The 21439-nt window shown below is 38.3% G+C and overlaps 1 long non-coding RNA gene across 1 annotated transcript in view; it reads left to right on the top strand.

The window, feature by feature from the left end:
• LOC122791328 overlaps positions 1–21439 on the top strand; it is a 1134043-nt gene that overhangs the window by 553756 nt on the left and 558848 nt on the right. The gene's annotated exons all lie outside the window — the stretch shown is intronic.

Genomic DNA, 21439 nt, shown 5'->3' with positions numbered 1-21439 from the left:
GTCAGATACAATTTCCTTTTTAACAAGTACAAAACTTGGAATAGCGTAAGACTTCTTATAATTTATCCCTTAGTTTCTTGTATCATCCATGATGACAGACTTTTAATTTCAGGACTACTATATAATGGCCTTTGTTTAATATCTGGCTTTACGTAGGGGTTGTGGTTTTTACTGATGCATTTCTGCCTCCAAAGCATTTATTTCTTTTTATTTTGGCATCATGTTACAAATATTAGATCAACTTTAATAACAGACATTACAGTCATAGGCAAACTAATAACTGATTTTTTACATTTTCATAATTAAGGTTCTAAAACATATTCTATTCTTGTAATCCTACAAAGTTGAGATGTCATGAGAATGTTTTTCAGACTATATTCAATTGGATATTCAGTGTTGTGCATTTTCTCATGGTTTCTTTTTTCTCTTAGAATCACTGTATAGTTTAATTATTTAAAAAGGATTCATAGCTCATTGCATCACACTTTGCCTGTACTGGAAAAAAAAAATACTGGTAATAAAGTAATGGGGTCAAAAAGATTAGTTGAATCTTTTTTAACCATTCATCTCAAAGTTTGTGAAAAACTTGCATAGGATTCCAACATTTAGCCTTTTATTTTATAAATTAAGGAATGTGAATGGGAAGTTTTACTTATATGAAGCAGTGTTACTGAAATATAATGCAGACATTGCTACTATCAGAGAAACTCATTTAACGATGTGTCACTACCTATCAGTTTGAAAGGCTGTAAGAGTTATCATAATGTCAGCCATACCAAGGGAGGAGGCACAGTTTCTGTCTATGTTAAAAGTTGTTACAAGCCAGTTTTGGCACGTAACATTGCTGCTAGCTTTGAAACTATTTTAGTTAGATGGTTGGATTTTGGTCTCTAACTTGAGGTGGTTGGATTTTATAGGTGTCTGTCTCAATATATGAAGGAGATTAAACATTTTGTGGGTGATTTTGCTAACATTACCCCTTATTGTCTGCATGCAGGAGTTACTTGGGATTCCTTTTCCTCAAGTATGCGAGATGAACAACCTGGTTTTAGAGGCTTTGCATTATATGGTTCTAGGCCAACATGCTACATCTCTGACTAGGTTAAATAACATCTTAGATGTGCTGTTTTTCTTTAGCAGCTTCATTAGTGTGTCTAACATTGTAATAATTCCCACACTGGGTAAATTTCAACATCAGCATGTTTCCTTTATTTTTGCTATATACAAATTAAGTTATTGAAAAATTTAGAAGTCTGTCGTTATAACAAGAAATATTATGATGCTATGACTGCTTCAGGTCTGAAAAAGGTAACTTAGACTAGAAAAGAGTTTTATGAAGTTGTGGAGAAAATCATTTTGATAGTCTTTACACAAAGTTGGATTCCTTAATGGAATATGTCACATGTAATGTGAGAAAAGCTGATAAATGTATTAATGGTCCTCTTTGGTGTAATAGCAATTAGACAGCTAGTGTGACTATCTGTGGATGAATACAATTGTCTGGAGATGGTGGACTGTGCATTACAAAGAAAGAAGTTAACACCTAAACAATCAAAAATTTGATTCAGGAGGGCATTCGGGAGAGAGAAGAAATATGAGTAGCTACTAATGCAAATAATATTACAAAAACTTTCTAAAAATATCTTGTCTTATATATACTTGTCTATACCCTTATTCAGAAACTTAAACCAACCACCCCCTCAGCTGATATAGTACCTGCAGAATATCTGCAAAAAGCAGCAACAGCCATAGCCTATCCCATCTCCATCGTGATTAACAGAGCTATCACTGAAGGAACTATCCCAGCTATCTGGAAAATCTCACACATTATCTCCCTGCATAAAGGTGGTAACTCCAATGAATTATCAAACTGTAGACCTGTTGCTATATTATCTCCTCTGGCAAAAATCATGGAGAAATGCATTCATAGACAACTGTTAAACTACCTAATAGATAACTTAGCTAACTGCCAACATGGCTTTAGGCCAATTCATAGTACCACCTCTGTCCTCTTATCCTTCTCTGACTGTATTAACAAAAATCGCAATAATAACACTCTATCCTCAGCCCACTTTATTGATCTCTCTAAAGCCTTCAATATGGTTAACTATCAATTTCTCATAAACATACTCAAAAACCTGTCACTAGATGCCCTGGCTATACAGTGGTTCCAGTCCTACTTAAACAATAGGCAGCAGGCTGTACTGTGGGAGAACAACTTAACTACCCACCTCCCCATTGCCCTCTGTGTCCCCCAAGGCTCCATATTAGGACCTCTCCTATTTTCTATTTTTATCCATGATCTACATTCAGCAATATCTCAAGCTACCTGTATACAATACGCAGACAATTCCACGTTAATATGCTCAGCCACTTCTCCATCAGACCTTCAGACCCTCACCCAAAATGTGTTTAATACAGGCGAGAAATGGCTTCTATAACATTGCCTTATCTTGAACCCCAAAAACACAAAACTCCTACTATTCACTCCCACCCGTAGGGCCTCCCCACTTAACTTTACTGTTACATCAAACAACGGTACTATCATATCTCCTGATTCAACTACAAAACTACTAGGGGTACTAATTGATAACCTTAACGTTGATACTCACATTAACAGTACTATAAAAACAGTCAACAAAAAACTAGGCTCCCTCTATAGAATCAAACCCTTTCTGACTCCATTAGCTAGGGCTACTATTGCCTGTACCCACTTAATCTCTATTCTCCTCTGTGCCTCCCTGATATACACTAACCTGTCTAAAAACAACCTGAACAAGCTGGCTATCTCCTACAACAATATTGCCAGAATTGCAACAGGATCTGCTTTCAGAACCCATGACTGTATTAACTTGGAACAACTAGGATGGCTAGAGTTGCCAAATTTACTACTATTTAACCAATTAACAATTGCCCACAAGATCCTATATCAGCCTACTAATACACCAATTCTTACCAACCTTATCACCCCCTACAATAACCTTAAGACCCTACGCTCATCTAATAAAATACTTGTACAAATAAGTAAAACCAACAATATGGCTGATGACTCTTTGTTCTTTAATATTGTGGGCAAAACCTGGAACTCAGTCCTCAGTGACCTGACCTCCCTTTCCTCAATAACACTATTTAAAAACAAACTGAAAATATACCTTAAATCACATTGGTTATGTCCTTGTGCGAACCCTGACTACCCCATTTATCTCAGGATACCTATCACTATGCCTGTATATACTAATTGCTTTATTTTAACCATAAAGAAAGTGTGCTTCTATATATTAATAGAATGTCATTATCAATATCTTCTTATAACTACCATATATGATATGTACTATGATTCTGTAAGCAGAAATGTAATAAAATGTAAAGAATTGCTTAAATATGTAATGTACCTGCATCTGTAAAAACTGTCATTTAGTATAAATTATACTGTTTTTTTGAGGAGCTTTTCTCCCCAGGCCACTGCTGAAAATGGACATATATTCAGCTGGACTAGCCTGGTCAACAAATGTAAAATAATATGTAAAGGAATACAAATGTATCGGCTCTAATTCTATAACCTTACAGGAAGGGAACATGCATATTGCCATAGTGGATATTGTAGATTTATTCTTTCCCCACTAGGTATCTTACAATCCCTGAGCTGCTATTAGCATTGGAGGGGATATACCCAGAAAACCTTCATATCTGGGTCCCTGCAGCTCATAATAAAACTAATAGCCATACTGCTAGTGGACCAGATATATATATTTTTTCTTATAAAGGTAAAAGATTATTATTCCAGTAGTCATTGCAAGAGAGGTAATTGTGCCTATTCATAATAGTTGAGGAACACGAGGGGCAGAACATTTTAATCTTATGAGTATCCTTGGGAAATGTTATTAGGCAGTATTGGCTAAGTGTGTGCAAACACTTGATTCTCACAGAGAAGGTATTATGTTATGAATCTGGTGACTTTATTCAGATGTTGTGATTGCAATTGATGGTAAATTTCCAGTTGATTTCTTGATCTGGTGAAGGCATTTGATTCCACACCAGATAGGGATGCTATTAAAGAATTTTGCGACAGGAATTTAAACCCTTGCATTATATTTTAGGTAACCAATTATTTAAGTTTCAGTTCAAAAGTATATCAGTGATGCTGATGAGTCTGATAAAGGTGGGGGGGGGGGTTGAAATGAATAAGGATGATTACCTCAATAAGCTGTCTGAATTTTTATATGATGATAATTTTTATGAAGAGGTTTCTTTCAATTATATATACTTTACCTATGCTAAAATTGATTGGTATTTGAAAGATATGTTGGACCAGTGTGAAATTACTTATGATGAATGGTGTTTTTTGTCTGTCAAATATCACAAGGTACCCTCAATTTTTGGACTCCTTACGATACATAAAGATCTTGGGGATCCTTCCATGAGACTCATTGTTAATGCTTTTTGTTCTAGAATGCACCCTTTGGCTAAGTTCATCGACTTGATGTTAAAAGAATCTTATGGACAAACATCCTCACATGGGATTGGGACTTCCTGGGGGAAACTCAGGAAGGTGAACCTGAGAGATGATTTTTTTGATCTGTACTATAGATATTATTAATTTGCTTAACGTGATACCCCATGATATAAGACTGGACTGGTTCCATGAATATTTGACTGAATACTTTTTTCAACAATAGTATGGTGAATACACTTGTTACACTAATGGAACTAGTTTTGAAACATAATTTTGTTTTCCTGGGTGGTCATTACTTCTTGCAGAAGAATGGTGTGGCTATGGGGGCAGCATGTGCCCCCATACTTGCCAACATTGTCTTACTGCAATGGGAAAAGAAATTTGTACATAATTGTTTGAACCCAGCTCCTTGGGATTTATATATATATGTTAGATGATGTGTTTCTTATTTGGAACAAATCTGTGGAAGAACTGAAAGATTTTATAGAATATCTGGGGCATACTCAGGTTCACATTTAATGTTAATGCATTTGATATAACATATTTGGATGTGCACACTGACAATATGAGGCAGATTAATAACATTTATAGAAAACCAACATATTCTAACAGCCTCCTACATTATGAGAGTAGTCATCCAGGACATCAAAAAAGATGGATAATAAAAGGACAATGTGTACGTCTTTCTAGGATGGTTACAGAAGAGAATAATTTTGACTGCGAGATGCAAGATCTAATAGATAGATTTTTATCACGTGGCTGTCCTTTAGATTTGGCACAAAACATTACCACAGAAGTAAAGCAGAAGAGAAAGGATGGTTATTACCCACCAATTATTAGGGTCAATGAGGACTTTGGTGAAAATTTACATAGAGAAGGAAGGAGGGAAGAGAACAGTAATTTTTCTGCTTCTTTCATTATGACTTTTACTAGTGACAGTGCTCAGATTATGGAGATTATTAAGAAAAACTGGAATTTATTTTCCTGTTTTGAGGGCCTACTAGATGTTATTGGCAATACCCTTAGGGTAGTATATAAGAAATGTTGGTCGTTTAAGCAAATTTTAGAAAGAAATGACCATATATACAAGAATGTGATCCAGAAAAGAAAGGGTACCCACAAATGTGGATTTTGCAATCAATGTAAGTTTTTTACCAAAAGGAAAGCTCTCAGGATTAATGGCATTTTGTTAAGAACTAATTTATTTTGCAAGTGTAGCATGGGGGTATTGTTTACTTAGCTCACTGCACACAATGTAATTGTTTTTATGTAGGAAAGACTAAAAGGAAATTCAAAGAATTAATTTATGAACACACGCTTGAAGTTAGGAAACAAAACACTAACAATGCATTAGCAAAGCTCATTTTGGCTTTCCCTCATCATTTGCTTGAATTTATGGGACTGGATATTGTTGACAAAGATGTAAGGGGTGGCCCATGGGATGATATAATAAAACTTTGTGAACTTAAATGGCAGATTAAACTAAATGTTTGTGTTTACCCTGGTCTTAACGATTACATATCCATTAGGAGTGTTTTAAGACTGCGTTCTTTAAATGTTTGGAAAGTTGTGTAAATGTTTTATAGGTTTTTATACACAATATTTTTTACTTAATCAAGTGTTGTTTTATGGTTGGCTGTTTTTGTCATGTGACAAGAATTAGGAGGATTATTTAAACCAATCTGATAACCAGATTCATTGTTTTGATGAAGTCTTTGTGTTACAACCTGACAAAAGCACTCAACTGTGTTCTTTTGGATTAAACTGCATTGTTGCTACGCTATGTTGTGTTTCCTGTTTCAAGCCTGCATTTTGGTTTTTACAAAGTTGTATTGGTTCTCAGTTTGGATATTGTAGATTTATTTGCCAAATCATTTTTTTTATACTTTCCCTCTAGGTATCTTACAACCCCTGAGCTGCTATTAGCACTGGAGGGGATATGCCCGGAAAACCTCCATAACTGGTTTCCTGCAGCTCATAATAAAGCTAATAGCCCTACTGCTAGTGGACCAGATATTTTCTTTTCTAGTAAAGGTAAACAATCTGATTTGATCTCCTCTAATTATATTATTCTCGTACTCATTGCAAGAGGAGTAATTGTGCCTATTCATAAGAGTGAGGATACAAGAGAGGCACAACATTTTAGACCAATTAATCTCATGAGTATCCTTGGGAAATGTTATCAGGCAGTATCAGCTAAGTCTGTGCAAACACTTGATTCTCACAGAGAAGGCATTATGCTATGAATCTGGTGACTTTATTCAGATGTTGTGATTGCAGTCGATGGTAAATTTCCAGCTTCTTGATCTGGTGAAGGCATTTGAGTCCACATCAGATAGAGCTATTATTGAAGAATTTTTCAACAGGAATTTAAACCCTTGCATTATATTTTAGGTAACCAATTATTTAAGTTTCAGTTCAAAAATATATCTATGATGCTAAGGCAGCTAGATTATTGTAAGTCCAACAGCTGATCAGAAATCTATATAGTGTTACTTGTATGACTTAATGACTTGGGCATCTAAGAATCATGTTAAGTTCAGCAGTAAAAATCTTAAGGTTGTAATAACTATGCTACTGGGGTAGCAATCAAATGTTTTTGTATATTAAAATTAACTTTTTGTGCCATGTCTTCTGGGCATAAGAATGCCTTACTTTCTTTGTTTTAAAAGTCTGATAAGACCAGTGGTTAAATATTAATCTGGATTTTGCTCTTAAAGTAAGAAACCCACTGAGAAATTGAAACGAGTACAGAAATATTTCATAAATCAGATTTGACCTCTAAGGCGTATCATTTATAGGAAACGTTTAATGAAATAGGTATGCAGAATATTAGTTACTGGTTTCTAAGGGAGACCTGATTTTAAGCATATAAGACTTCATGAGATATAGTGACCCAAGCGATTATGGCTGTTATCTTTTTAAAGCTTCCTTATATAACTCAAAATAAAATTTGGTTAATTACAACTTAACAGTAGAGCTGGTTTACTAAAAAATATTTTTTAATAAAGGGTTGGCAAAAGTTAGAATAAACTTCTCTTATTAGATAATCAGACAGTTTGAACAGTTTCAAACTTTAACTAGATTTATGGTTTAGTGACAAGATTTTTAGTACCTTGAATTTTTGGAATATGGGTTCCAATGACGACCTCAGTCATCATTAGTCCCAACCTAACATTATCATCTTGATGGTCCTCCCTACCCCAAAGAAGACCAATACAGTGTTAGCTATTGTGACAATTTATTGAATAATTTGTATACATAAACACAGTCAGTTAATTTGTTGGTAACAAATTGCATTCAACACCATATGAAAACTGTCTTTAACACCAAAACTGAACTTATTCACTAATTGCTAGTTGATGTCCGCCCGCCAGTGCTGGCCACTTTCTCCCAGCAACTTGCTCGTGTACACACTGTCACCTTAGTTCCACCATAAACCAGAATTTTACCTACTCAAATTCTCCACCCCATGATGGAGTACTAACTACCTGCAGCTTGTGAGACAGGGGTGGATGAAAGGAGGGAACAGTGTCACAAATAGCAGTTGCCCACTAGCATGTTCTACATGTTGTACCCTCCCCTTTATAGACCCTGCATTACCTTTATTTTTTTAAACAATTTCTGAACATGTTGTATTTAGTTGTAAGCTAAACTAATTCCATCTAAATTGTTCAAGTGAATGCCACCAATGTGATAGAAATCTGGATAAGATCTAGCTAAATTCAGGTGTTCAATTACAGAAAAAAAATGTAACTTCCTGCTCAGTCTATCCTATGGTTCAAAAATCATTGTAGGATTGCAGGCACTGTTTCAAGTTAATCTTGGTATGATGGGTCACCAACTATTTGTTTAAATGGGAGCTTTGAAATGCATGTCTGCCAACATTTTACTGAGAAGAATGCATTTTGCAATGTGATACAAATCATTGCTACCCTACTGAATTAGTAATGCTTCATGTAACCTGTTGAAGGAAAATAGTTCTCTTGATGGATTATAAAAGCTGAAGCCATGACAGACCTGGATACTCTTGCTAGAATACTGCCCACTGTGCAGGATTGAGGCCAAGATTCAAGTCATTTGGTCTGACTATAACCCTGGAGGCTGCTCTGCAGATGGAGTGACCTATGATCAGATGAAAGAATTGATGTAAAAGGAAATAACAATCTGAATTCCATCTGCGTCTGTGATTTACTACTTCCAAAGATTGTTCTTTTCTGGTGAAATCTGAAGCTCACCCTGTTCTAAATGAGTAAAAACTAAAGCCTTTAGGAGCAATGGCCTGACATACTGATGCCTATCTTAGTATGTCATTGGCATCTGAGGGAGTCAATGGTTGCCAGTCCTGCATATTGAATACCAATCATCTTGGCGAAATCTCATCTAATCATTACTGGGCTGCTATTGCCCAGTGTATCAGGCATGATGACCAAATTTTTGATCCCTGAAATGAAACTTGCTGACCTGCTCCAATTTGGTCAGCTTTGAATTTCTTCAACCAAACTACTATTGCCAAGCATGTTATTATAACATCAGATGACAGTAGTGACTGGAGTAATTCATTAACTCTGAACTCCTCTGCCTGGAAACAGGTAAATAAAGTTGCCCATATTTCTAAAGAGTGGAAATCATTAACTGACTTCATTACTCTCTTTATCACAAAAGGAATCAAATGAGCCACAGTCAGGCATTGTGAGTCTCGGTGATCCATCTTCATGTTTCTCCAACCTTTCCATAATCTGTTGATAACCAATGATGTGCCAAATTGCGGAGGTTTAGGCATCTGTCCAAACAACCTAATGCTGTAGTTTGTATGCATAAAGAGATGAGGTAATCCTTTATTATCCATCTGAGCAATAAATGGTGAATAATGACCTGCAGTGTCCAGCGACTATCTATAGCTGGTAAGTGCATGTACAAAGCTTTGAATTTGGATAAGGCAACACCATAAGCCCTCCTAGTGTTTGTGGCAGAGGAATTACACAGCAAACTGACCATCGTTCTTCTCCAAGGAGCCAAATGTCTGACAAGAATGATGTGGGGAATTGCTCTGCCTCTGAAGCCAATAAATAGAAGCTGGAAATCTGAATATGTGATAAACTGTCAGCTATAGTATTCCAAGCACCAGTCATATGTTTAGTAGAGAATGTTAAATGTATGTTACACAGAGTAGTACTGGCAACTTCAGAACAGACTGGACTCTGATTGACTGAGAGGATCTATTTGGGAGAATCTGTACACTTGGTTATCTTAATAGAAGAGTAACTTTCTGTTTCTAAACTGATCTTGCCAAACATATACTGTAGCCCATATAGGGAGAATTTCCAAGAAGGTAATATCTTTTCTGACTGACTCTGACCAAGTGGAAGACATCCCCCAGTAAGCCATCTCTCTACTAAGTATTCCCCCATACCTGTACTGGCCACTGCATTGGTGTATAGTTGAAAGGAATCAGAGCAAACTGTCACAAAGAGATCACATTAAGCTGACCATGAAACACTTTCCACAAATGAGAATGGTCTTTAAACCTTTTGGGGATATGTACCCAATGGTGTTTGCTTAATCCTTACCCCATTTTAATGAGTTTGCCAAGGATCTTGTGAATGTCTACCTGGGGATATTGCCTTGCAGGTAAAATTGTGTAAGTTGAGAAGAGTCATGACCTGGCTTAGCCTTGCTTTGGCTATCACTATATTGCTGCCTTTAGCTGTTATACATTATAGTAAGGAAGCCTGAAAGACTTGCCAGTGACATCTATTTCTAGGTCTAGAAATGTGATGCAATGACATGGACCTTTCATTTATTTCCATAGCCAGGGGGATCCTAGGTAATCACATAATTCTGTTAAGATTTTCATGTCTTTACTGGTGTCTTGCCATCCCCATTGATAAGGAAATTGTTAAGGTATTGAAATGCAGCTTGGTTTGTAGCGTTTTGCTGTCAACACTAGTGCAGAGCTGTGCAGTAAGACTCAGAAATAGCACAGGCTGTTGAACAGCCAATTGGAATAGCCTTGCCAAAAATACAACTGACCCTGAAAAGAGCATTGACCAACCTTGTTCTCATATAGGCAACAAGAAAAATGTCAACTTAATATCGAACTTACCTTGCCACAGTTCTTTAAACTTCTGAATAATAATGACCGTATCATCAAGGAGTACATATTTTACTTTGGCATGATCTTTGCTAATAAAATCATTAAATGAAGATGCAACTGGTGAAGAGAGATGATGAATGAGGCAAAATTTACTCTCTGCTTTTTTTTTGTGACCAAAATAATGGGTTGGGTTCATACCTCTCAACTGTACAGATTTTCGCCTCATAGTTTTGGCCCATTTCACAACAAAATTGTGATTTTCTGGCAAATCACTGGGAAATCATTGAGGGGTAAAATCAGAAAATAATGAGAAACATTTGAGTTTCAGACTTCATATTATTCAGAAAAGTCGTTCTAGTGAAAAACCTGTTATTCTATCAGTTTTCTAAGTTTGCAAGAACAATATTTAAAATGTGTCACTATTTTTGGGCCTTTGGTCCCTCGTTATTGATGGCTTTGTCCAGATTTATTGATCTAAGAGGTTGAGAGGTATGGTGGGGTTCTGAAATGTTTCCATGGTGGGGTTCTATATGGGCTGATCATTCTTCCTGCTTGAACTTCCTCATTCTGAATATTTAACACTGTGTCTTCTCTCCAGTAACAGACTTCAGATTCTTAACAATTTTATAATTAAGGGGGAGTGATTTAATTTAAGGAAAAAAAAACTTGTAATAACATTTCTACAGCCTGGGCATTAGGGTAAGATTTTTGTTCCTGCATGAGTTCTTTACTCTGATAAGTGTGTGGAATGCCTTATTGTTCCTGCTGCAGAAGAAAGATTTTGTTACATGGAAATAAATCCCTCCCTTGAAAAGACACTTGTTTGTTTTTATACAAATTTCTTTTCACTGCTATTTGCTCATCTTGCAGCCTAAATTGTCTCATTTTTTTGCCATCAATTGAATACTGCTGGGTAAGATTTCCCACAATGTAAAATATGTGTGATAAAAGAGGCAAGCAGGCCAAAAACATTTGCTTCTGTTGAAAGCCCAACAGGCTTTTATAGCCTGAGCATTAATATTATTACCCTGGTTCTTGGTAGTGGGGCTGTCCAACATAGCACTTAAACACGTTAGGATGGTGCTAATCACACCTTAAGGATTTGTTGAACACTTTTTGTTTCCAAAATCTTTGATCATAGCCCAACCATGCAACTCCTCAGTTAATGTGATGTACTTATTGACCATCAAGGAAGCACAAAATTAATGGTAAGGCTAATTGAAGGTCATTTTCAGTAATGACTGCCATGAATATAAGAAATTAATCTGTCCAGGAATTCCAGTTATCCTGTGTTTGCTTGTTAGTTAGTGATTTACCTAGTGCAGCTACAATGGCCCTCAGATCTATAGAGCTAGATTTTTCATCTTCTAGTAGCCTTTTTATCCAGTCTGCACTTGTCAGGTTAAAAACATCTATGTATTCTCCCCAGTGATTTTCTATTTAATGGATTTGGGTATGTGAGCAATTAAATGTGCCTCTGAGGTATTGGAATTTTCCCTTAAAGAATCAGAGATATTAACATCTGTGAACAATTTGGACTGCCTTATAGGGATCTTGGTTTCAGATTCAAGATTGCCCTCTTTACTGCCTACTGACCTCCCTTTCACTCTGATTGAAGATTGACCTGAATTAGCAGGAAGAGACACAGGCATTTGTGGGATATGGGCAACCCCATTTCCTTTGCTCAACTGGGAAGCCAAAACCCTTTTCTAAAACTAAATCAAATAATCTACCCTTGCTGGCTTCTGGGAAAGATTCCAGAATTTTTTGTAAATACTTGTATTTGACTCCCTATTATCTCCTCTTCTCTGTTGTCTTCATCAAGAGGACTACCATTACCCGAATGTTAATTTTCTGTTTGGACCTCCATAAAAAATGTATTTCACCAGTCATTTGTGATCTTTGTTCTTTACTGTAGATGGACCTCTTTGGACTCCATCATGACTAGGTCGCATCTTACCCTCACCAAGAATTATGCCACAATATGAAGACAAGATGATCAATTTCAACAATTGGTTTAAGTATTGGTGTCATTCAAAGAGGATCCAATGCCTGTCAGCCTGGGATGACATGTTCGACAAGCCACGATGCTTCACTAGGGACGGCTTGCAAAATGGTTCTTCCACTTTGGAGGTTAGTCTAACCCACCAAGACTTCAGAGTCTGATGAGGAAACAAGAAATCAGCATTAGTATTATTATGTTAAAGGTAGTAGCTTCTTGTCTACTACACTTCAGAATTATGGGATTGTTAAATTTAAATGAAAATATAGTATATGTAGTTTTTGTAGTAACTACTTTTTTATTAGTGTAAACTAAAAGGCAGTGCCCGTGGTTCCCACGTTGAAGTCTGATACCTGAAAATTGTATTTCTCACTAATAACATATGCCGTATTAGCAAGAATTATTTCTTCGCAGCTTAGACCTAAGTTTCATATTTGTAGCAATCCTGTTTTAGTTTTAAACAGTTTTACTACTGAAACAATAACATCTTAAACTGGGCAATTCATTTAGCTCAGAATAATTTGCCTGGCCCATTCATTTTGTGTTTTGACTGATGGGTGAGAACTACTCATTCATTTTTGTTATGCAGCCACTGACCTGTGATATGATGACTTTACTCCCCACTTGCCAGATAAGCTTGCCTCAGTGAAGCTAAGTATGCTGCACTACCATTCATTGCCTTTAACTAAAAACAAGTCCCACTTTTCTTTTCTTCCCTCCAAAATTAGCAGTTTCAAGCAATATCTAGAATGCATTGCTAATAATACAACTGCATAATTATGAATACTTCATGACATGCAGTTTTGCATTTAGAACCTCCCTTTCTTTTGTTCTTTTAACTTCTTCTTGGTCTGAAAAGAAATATTTGTTTAGCCACCTGAGGTGTTTCCCTAGCTACGGTTTCTCTTTATAAATCTCTTCACTGATCTTGCTTGACTGCAGTGAACAACACTGATTTAGATCAATGTAGACTGATGGCAAATGTTGGCAAGATGTAATATTCCTCAGAATATCATAGGTGTGTTAGCATTTGGATGCTATGTATTTGTAGTAAATGAAATTTGGAGTAAACTATTCCCTATCCTGTCATGAATCGAAATGACTTTTAAGCCTTAGCAGTTTTATTGACAACAAATTTTATCCTATGGACCCAGTCTAAGCTTTGTTGCATATTTGAACTGTTTCTTACTGAAATTGGTACACCTTGTTTGCTGTAGCATAGACTAGATCCAGGCCTGCTGAATCTAGCTTTGTTTGTATGCTTATTTCCCTGAAAAGCTAATTCCACCTAAAACGTGGCTTTTCAGCGCTTCTGTGGATCCCTAGTGATATCTGCATTGCTTACTGTTCTTATTTCCTTGTTTCACTTGAAAGAAAGTTACTGTTTGTCATTTTTGCATTTAAAGTTACCTGTAACACATTGCATTTATGTTACCTGACACTTGCTCACTAAAGCAATTATATAAGTCAGCACTAAAAAATTAAAAGCACTACACCCTCACAAACTCCCCTTGAGTACCTTGTTCCCCATTGGCCCTTTTTTTCAATTATAAAGGAATTCCCAATACTATTCTAGCATGTCCAAAGGTCAGTTGTCATCTCCTCTCTGGTCCAGCTGGTGAATCTGGGAATCTTGAGGCAATGTTACAACTGCCTCATGTACACAGACAACTCTCTCCTCCTCCCAACAAATTCCAACACATGTGAGAGATGCAACCATATAGCCAAACTGGAGGCTAAGCTTTCTCACTCAGTACTGGTGTAACCAGTCAGGAGGAGAAGGAGACCACACTCACTACAATTTCAATCTAACATAGACCTACCACGACAGCAAACCAAACACATAAACACACAAAAACATACTCGGAGGCTCTAAATAAAAATCTGCCTAAGCAGCAGAGACCTCCAAAGCAGACACCCAAGCAACTGCTACCCCAAAACAAAACACGTGCAACACATAGCTCACAAAGTTAGTGTGCCGAACAGTCACAGCCCTTAAGGCTAAACAACACACCTGATACACTTGTAATAGGTGACTCTATCGTCAGGCACACTGACGTCCCGCTCACCAGGCTGAACAAGGAGAAGGTCACGGTGAGCTGCCTGTCGGGCGCTAGGATCCGCCACATAACACAAGCACTCAGGTCACTCCATGGCAAGTACAAATATTGTCCTTGTCATTGTCCATGCTGGTGTGAATGACCTGAGACGTACCTCCCTGGACTACATGAAAAGAGACATAGAGGAGCTCTCTGAGCATGTAGCCCAGGCTGGTATGACCCTGACCTTGAGTAGCATCTTACCCTCACCAAGAATTATGCCACAATATGAAGACAAGATGATCAATTTCAACAATTGGCTTAAGTATTGGTGTCACTCAAAGAGGATCCAATGCCTGTCAGCCTGGGATGACATGTTCGACAAGCCACGATGCTTCGCTAGGGACGGCTTGCACCTGTCACCCCTGGGCTTTCGGATATTGGCAAAGGCTCTTTTTAACCCTATAGTGCCTTTTTTAGGCAAGGCTCAAAAGACAAACCCACTTCCATAGGTATCACAAGGGATAAGAAACTGACTAATGCTACTCAATGCCAGAAGTCTAAACCTCAAGATGCACGCACTCAAAACTCTCCTTAGCATGGAGAACATCGATATCTGTGCAGTAACAGAAACCTGGTTCAAGGCTCCCGAGAGCACCCCAGCATTACCAGGTTATACCTCATACCATGCTTTTCAGCCCCAAAACTTGGACCGAACCACAAAAGGAGGGGGAGTATCAATATTCGTCAAAGATACCCACACCTCCAGGTTGGTGGCACAGCATGAAGCATCAGAGACTATCCATGTGCAACTAACAGTGGGTAAAACTGCCTTCCAGTTTATAGCCTGCTACAGACCACCGTCCCAAACCCAGGAACCCCACTCGGCCTTCCTGAGAACCCTGGAAAATATGAAGGTCTCTCCAAACACCATTATAGTGGGCGACTTCAACTATCCAAACATAGACTGGGAGCATTACTCTAGCTCCAACACCCTAGCATGAAAGGTTAATAGAATTTATAAACTCAAATGCTATGGAACAACTTGTTACCACTCCCACAAGAGGGGAAAACATACTGGACCTGTTCATCACCAACATGGGGACTCTATGCTCCAGACCACAAGTGTATCCCTCACTGGTAAGATCAGACCATAAACTAATCTCACTGGATATTCACATCCCGACCCCAGCCCCTGCCCAGAAAACCACAGTGAAAAACTTCTCTAAAGCAAATTTCACACTCCTCAAAACCAAGGTGGAATCCTTCAAAGTCCCCGGGCCTGTGGAAAATACGGCCCAGACCGCAGAATCCTTTATAAACGCATTCTATAAACACCTTCAGGAATGCATGGATCATGCAATCCCAAATAAAACCAAGACCCAGTCCTCCAAAGGCAGACGTCCTGTCTGGTGGACCCCAGCCATAAACAAACTATACAATAGAAGGAGGAAGCTACTACATGATAGAGCAAAATCCCAAAAAGGGAAGGCATCTCTGATCAGTATTAGTAAAAAACTATGGACACTCATAAAATCCTCTAAGGCCAGCTTCAAGAGAAAAATTGCACAGGACACTAAGGATAATCACAAGGCTTTCTTTAGTTATGTTAGGAACCTTGGTGGGAATTCCCAGATATGCTCAGAATTAGTCCAAAATGACAAAAAATACACCGAACCCACAGACATTGCCAACATCCTAGCTGACAGGTTCAGCGCAAACTTCTCTCCCCCCTCCCCACCAAAAGGGCAAATATCTATCCCAGCTGAGTGCTGCCCCCCTGACATCTCAGATGCTCAGGTAAGAGCCGCCTCTCCAAAGCAAAAAACACAGCATCAATGGGACCAGACTGTGTCCCGGGCTGCGTCCTACATGAACTCTAAGAAGAGCTAAACCCAAACATAAAACTACTGTTCAATCTCAGCCTTACTACAGGATATGTACCCAAAGAGTGGCGTACAGCAACAGTGGTTCCTCTCCACAAAGGTGGTGCCTCAACGGATCCTGGAAACTATCGCCCCATAAGCCTGACTAGCTTGGTCTGCAAAGCTATGGAAAGGATCATCATGGACCTCATAAATAAAGATATTGGGGACCTACAGACACTGGATCTTACCCAGTTAAGCTTTGTTAAGGGCAGATCCTGCCTCTTAAACCTGGTCGATTTCTTTGAAACAGTCACCAAGGCCATTGACAAGCCTACCTGGACCTTGCAAAAGCCTTCGATACAATACCCCACTCGGGCATTATAGATAAGCTCACCAGCTTAAATATAAACCCCTATGTCACTAGATGGGTTGCAAACTGGCTCAAGGACAGAACCCACATGATTAGAACTGCTGGAGCCATGTCAGACTCCAAACCAGTTACAAGTGACATCCCACAAGGCTCAGTCCTGGGACCTCTCTTGTTCGGTATATATTTCTCGGAGGTACAGGCCAACATGGAAGGACTGTGGCTGACCAAGTTCGCAGATGACTGCAAACTGGGCGCCATAATCAACTCTCCTGCCGACACAAGCATCCTCCAAAAGGGCCTCACAGAAACAGACAACTGGTGCCAGACCTATGGCCTCAAGCTAAACGCCAAAAAGTGTATAGTTATCCCCTTTGGCAAAAACAAAGTGCCCACAAATTACCACATAGGTGGTAATCCATTAAGTACAGAAGAAGTAATTAGGGACCTGGGGACCCAAGTTGATAGTAATCTCTCATTTGACAACCACGTGGCCAAAGTGGTTAGAAAAACATTTTACATACCCCACCTAATCATGAAGGGATTCACATCTAGATCAGGGGAGGTCATCGTGCCTCTTTACTCATCCCTCATCAGGCCCATAATTGAGTACAATGCCCCTTTTGGGATGTACCTTACCAGACACCTGCAGCAACTGGAAAGACCCCAAAAGTACCTCACCAAGAGGATCAAAGGGCTCAAACAGATGCCATATGCTGCCCGGTTAAAGAAACTCCAGCTCTACTCAGTGGCATACCGCCTGCTCAGAGGCGATCTGTGCCTGACATATAAAGCCATGTCCAACCCGGAATTAATGGACATGCTGCACCTCAGAAAATCCAAATCCCATCGAGCTACGCGCTCGAGAGACTTGAACCTCAGCACTGAAATAAATAGGACATGCTGGAGGGACAGATTCATAACCATGAGGCTCCCTTCACTCTGGAATAAAATCCCAGTCCAGGTTAGGCAGAGTCCCTCATTGACTGTCTTCAAGAGGAATCTTGATGAGTGGATGGGAGATCGTAGGTTTACCCCGGGTATCACTTCTGTGTCACTGTTAGACAGAGGCACAGTATACTAACCTCGAAAAAGGGCATAGCAAAATTAATTTAAAATGGGTGGCGAAAGCCAAACACACTCTGGCTAGGCTTATAAATGCCCTAGGGCAGATAGCCTAGTATGAACCTGTATCAACAGACTTTGGGGAAAAGTATTTTTCCTTGCTTAAGATATAATTCCAAATATTATTTTCATAGCAGTATCAATCAGATATGTCTTTGGAAAGAAGAAGAAGTGTTTCCTCAAATGCCCATTTAAAAAGTATTTGATCTCCCAAGCATACCTCTCAGCCTCACAAGAAAGCTAGGCAAAGCCTAAAATAATGGGGGAGCAAAGGCTCAAAATGGGACAGATTTTAAATATTGCTCTTATAAACTAGAATAACAGGTTTTGTGCTAGCATGCATTTTTCTAACGGACATGAAGTCTGAAACTCAAATTTTTGTCATTATCTAGGGACTTCAGTCATCAGTGATTTTTCTCCAAAACCACAGGTTTTATGAGGAACAGGCCAAAAATAAGAGGCAAAAATCTGGATAGATGAAATATTTGCTCCCAAGCATAATGATTTTCACATTGAATTCCCTTTTCACACTGCAGTTGTAAAACACAATTATTTGGATACATGAGCTAATGGTTAAGGGTAGGAATAGTTCCGCCTTTTAAGTGCATAAGCTAATGGTGGCAGTGTTTTACAACAGTACCCCCCCTGGTTGCTTTGCGCAGGAATGGGCGTGGCCAAAGTAATCAACATGCCTAATGCCTGTGATGTAGCATGCAAATGATACATGATTGATATGTCATGCAGATTTGCCTGTGACATCATGAATATTCATTCCTTCTTCCTCAAAGTAGTGTGATCTCGGAGTTGTTATATTTGTATTTATACACTTGGGGGGTGGAGGGGGGGGGCTGGTCCCCCTGCAAAAAGCACAAGGAAAAAAGTAATATTTGTGATGTAATGTAGTTTACATTCTTCCTCAAAGTAGTGCGATCTCTGAGTTGGTGTATTTATATTTTTGATCATGGGCAGACTGTTGGGCGGGGTTTGGGTGGGCCTTGCTACTGTGCATCATCTGGGGGGGAGGGTACTGTTGTAAAACATCACCCTAATGGCTTGGTTTAGAAATACTACCTCCTATGGAGTTGATAACCAATATAAGTAGCAATTTTTTTTGTTCCTTTGTGGATAGTTTGAAGGCCAAATGAGATAAAGCAGTGTATAAACAAGTAGCGATGGGTATAAGAATATTAATACATTCTCCATTCCCACTTTGTAATATTTTTGGGTGTAAACAGGCCATGAGCATTGTCTTCCTTTACACCATATTTATTTCTGGAAGATTAGTTGTTTATCTGATATATCTGAGAAATTTTTCATTCTTGGTGGAAATTAATACATGTGGCAGGATAATGCACACACATACTCACTATAAATATATATATATATATATATATATATATATATATATATATATATATATATATATAAAATTAAAATGTACACACACATTATATATATATATATATATATATATATATATATGTATATGTATATATTGTGTGTGTGTGTGTGTGTGTGTGTGTGTGTGTGTGTGTGGTTTACCTTCATAACATCGCACCCAGTTCATCGACTCTGAAAATGATGAGACAAAAACGTCGTAACTACAGAAGCACGAAGTCCTAGAACATTGCTTTTCCTCTCTCGGAAAGTAACCACTTGGCCACCAATGAAAAAAAACACAACTGTAACAAATTACAACCATTGAAGTGCGGGGCTTTGCCCCCCACACCTCTGTACTTAAATATACCAAGTCCGAGATCGCACTACAGTGGAGAGAGGGAAAAGTTCACCATGGTGGCCAAGTGGTAACTTTCCTGGAGAGGAAAGATGATGTACTGGGATTTCGTACTTCTGCAGTTGCAACATTTTCGTCTCACCATTTTTAGAGTCAACAAACTGGGCTGCAATGTTATGAAGGGGAAACATATATGAATATAGGTATAAGAATTTTCAAAACATCGACTTTTTTATGGTTAACACAGTAAGATTGACATTTTGAAAGTTCGAAATTTAAATAAATAAAAAAATAAAAACAAAAAATCTCTTATTTTTACATTTTTGGAGGGGGACAAGCCCACCTGCACCCCCATATGAGGGGCTGCACCCCCCCACACCCCTGTTAATTATATGTAACAACTCTGAGATCACACTACGGCAAAGATAATGGTACATATACCATTCTGCACTGTATGTCGATCTCCATTTAAACGGTTTGAACTTTCAAAACATTGACATTCTTGTGGTTGAGACCATAAGACTGATGTTTTGAAAGTTTGAAATTTAAATAAAAAAAATAAAAACAAAAAAATCTCTTATTATCCCCTGCACCCCCACATGAGGGGCTATGTACCAGACATCCCCTGATAATTAAATATACCAACTCCAAGATCACACTACAGCAAGGAAAATAGTAAATATACTGTTCTGTACTGTACAGAGATCTCCATTTAAATGGTTCCAACTTTCAAAACGTCAATCTTATGGTCTCGACCATAAGAAGGTTGACATTTTGGAAGTTTAAAATTTAGAAATAGACCTATATATATATATATATATATATATATATATATATATATATATATATATATATGGTTCTAGGTTATAACACCGACAGCACACAACATCGACAATGACATCACCGACACCACATCATCGACAGCTCACAAACACGACACCACACACACTCAACACATCATCACAACAACCAATAAACAAAACAAATTCCCTGACCAAAAACCACACACACAACACAAGCACACCTAAATCCTAACAAACAAACACTAAACCTTACATACACAACTATCCACTACCCTAACGAAACCCTAACCCTAAGGTCCGTCACTATCGCACACTAACCTAACCCGCCCTGACCCTAACTCACTTAACCCGCCTAACCCAAAACATTCACTACTGCACCTTACCTAACCCGCCCTAACCCTAACTCACTTAACCCACCCCTACCCCTACAGACCGCCAACATCGCACACTTACCTTACTCGCACCCTAACGTCCATCACTACCGCATACTTACACATCCTTTCCCCATCTCGGTGTTCTCCGCGTCGGTGTTTTCATCCGTCGATCTTCTCACGTCGGTGATTTCGCTGTCGGTCTTCTCATCTGTCGACGTTGTAACCTAGACCCATATATATATATATATATATATATATATATATATATATATATATATATATATACATATACACACACACACACGCACACATATATATTTATTTATATATATATATATATATATCTATGGGTCTACTGTACAAGTTCGAAAATACACTTCTTCGAACTCGCACAGTAGACCCTGGGTTACGTGAAAGTGCACTTAATCGAAAGTGCACTTTTGCGAAACCTGCTTCAGCGAACGGGCTACTACTGATTTTAGTGCAGTAGTTAGGGACCTTAGGGTTAGGGCATGGGTCATGGTAAGGGGATAGCTAGTAGGGCTATCCCCTTACCATGATCTGCGCACTAACCCT

This window comes from Protopterus annectens, chromosome 17.part0, assembly GCF_019279795.1.
Source record: "Protopterus annectens isolate FY-2018-M chromosome 17.part0, PAN1.0, whole genome shotgun sequence".
NCBI lineage: Eukaryota > Metazoa > Chordata > Ceratodontiformes > Protopteridae > Protopterus > Protopterus annectens.
Note: the sequence above shows the minus strand (reverse complement) of the source record. Positions and strands in the feature narration are given on the sequence as shown.